This window comes from Drosophila montana, unplaced genomic scaffold (genome assembly GCF_035044405.1).
Source record: "Drosophila montana isolate Dmon_TW-CO22-7 unplaced genomic scaffold, ASM3504440v1 contig_1624_1, whole genome shotgun sequence".
Taxonomy (NCBI): domain Eukaryota; kingdom Metazoa; phylum Arthropoda; class Insecta; order Diptera; family Drosophilidae; genus Drosophila; species Drosophila montana.
The window spans coordinates 1,800,328-1,803,066 of NW_026996559.1; positions in this window are offsets into that span (position 1 = coordinate 1,800,328).

Sequence of the window (2,739 nt, forward strand, 5' to 3'; positions counted from 1 at the left end):
AATTGATAAAGAAAATGCAAAAAACAAAAAAACAAACAAAACGAAACATTTTTATTTTTAGAATCTTTGATGCTGGGAATAAAAAAAAAAAACAAAAAAAAAAATCAAACCAAAATAAAAAAACAATCAGCTTTCAATATGCTAAAACATGCAAATATATATTTCAATTATATGTTTTTGCCATTTGTAAATACTAAATTAAAAAACTTATAAAAAAACGTATGTGTCCGGACATTTAAAAGGCAAGTTTCTATTTTTGGCACGGTTTAAAATAGTTAAAAAGGAAAAAAAAGCTTAAACAAACTTAAATCGTGTTGAGAAATAATGATAAATGTAAAATATGCTTGCTTATGGAAAACAATAAATAATTTTAGTTTCAGGCAAAGTTAAGGAGAAAAAAGTTTAGAGTTGAGAATTGAAAGCGAAATGAAAGAATGAAAAAGAAATCAAAGTTTATTTTCACACCAGAAACATTTTAAAAAGCAAATGCAACGCAGTTGGTATCTATTTTCAAAAGAATTAGAAAAACACTAAACTTAACAAAAAAAGAAAATTAAATAAAATAAAGAACAACAAGAACTTAGTGTTAGAGCATAAATGTTTGTGTAAATGTTTAAATGTAAATGTAAAATGCTTAGTTGTAAGTTCTAAAAAGAAAAAACCGAAAAACCACATAAAAATATATGTAAAAATATAATAACAAAATCTAAAAAAAATTATTTAAAATGTATTTAGTTTGTTCGTTTTGAAGATCTGCATATTTATATGTTTTGCTTATTAAGTAATTAATTTAGTATGTGTTTCTAATTTCTTTTTTTTTTGTATAATTAATTAATTACCTTTGTAAGTAGCCAAGTAATGAACATAATACTTTATTCTTATAATTACTAAACAATTTCATTTTAGAAATGCTATTATTCGATTTACTTAATTTAAAGTTGAAAACAAATCGGGAGTATTGCAAATTATAAACGTAAATTAAATAAATACAAACACGAAAAAGTTATAAAGCAATGCAGAAAGCAGTCAAAAAAACAAAACAAAAAATTAAAAACAAAATAAAAATAAATAAATACAAAAAACGAACATCTTTTAGCTGTTAATGTAATATGTAAAATTAATTTTAAAAGCATAAAAAAACCACAAAAAAAAACAAAAACAAAGCAACACAAAAAATGAGTAACAAAATATATGAGAAAAAAAAAATATAATATATATATATATATATATATATGTATATATATATTCTATAAATGTGTAAAGAAAACAAAAATGCAAGAAAAAAATAAAAAAGTGATTTCAAAGCAATGTAAATTTGTGTAATTTATCATTGAGTATCCGAGCAAATATTCTTTTTCCAGTACACAACTTCTCAGATTTATATAGCTGATTCATGTGCTCCAAACATGTTCATAATAGAGAAAATTGCCCGGCGTTGGGCCGCTTTGTGCATACATGGAGTACAATATAAACAACACGACATTGCACCCAATGACTGCCACAAATCTGGAACTTCAGTGCCGCATTTTTTCGACAGTGAAGAAAAAAAGGCTTTCAATATTAATATTTCTTAATAATTTCAGCTTTTGTGTTTGGAATTTGTAAGTACAAATAATTTTTTTTTTAATAATTAAGTATGATATTTGGCATTCACATATTCATATCCTTAGTAAATGTTTTTCTAATGTACAAGACTTTAGGACAATATCGATTTATCGATTTCGAGTTTTCTGATACATCGCAGTAGTTTTTTCAAATCGATTTTCTAATCCAAAGTAAAAAACGGCTGCTCATCGGGGATCTACGTAACAACTGCAGAGTTTCACTAGTCCTAGAGTCGAATCTTTTCTTATAATGAAATAAATGGGAATAGTTCGGGTATATAAGGAAGGATTTTGCGATGATACACCTTATTCACGTATGTACTTAATTAATTAAATATACGTATTAAAAACAATAAAACACGTTTTGTATTTGATTTCTCATAGTTTTGTTTTATTTGCAAGCTAAACATATTTTGAATCCAGTTTTACTCATAATCATTATAATAGTTCATAAAAAAAATGCTTTGCTATTGCAGCTAAAAAACTGTTTACTCTTATTTAAATTCTGATGTATATATATATAGTGTTGTATTGTATTTATAAGTATGGGACTGTGTATTGTGTTTATAGATAAGTGAGAGCAAAAAAGAAGTGTGTGCGAAAGAAGAACGCTAAAAAAATTGGTGTTCGGCTGCTTCGGATTGTCCAGTTCCCTCTAGGCCCCTTATCATAATATAATCTATATATTTATGTATACATAGCAACATTTTTCGCATTTCTGTTCTCGATTTATCATACACAAAACAAAAAAAAATTAACGAAATAATAGAAGACGAATGCTTAGCAAATTGAATAGCAAAATGCAAAGTGGAAATCAAGTAAATTGCATAACTTATATATTTAATAATAATTAGATGTAGGCATTTCCATTATAATAATAATATTTATAATCATAATAATAATCATAATAATAGCTTAAACACTAAAATACAGAATGCAGTTCACAAGAAACAAAAAAAAAAAAAAAAAAAATGTTGAAAATTTGCAATTCTTAATATTTTTAAAACAAGTTTATAATCTGCTGCAGTTCAAGCAAAAAAAAAAAAAGAAGACGATTATTAATAAACAATTTCTTGAAACAAACAGTTACAAATGTTATTTGACATTATTCGTATTTGTAATTTAACATTAAGAT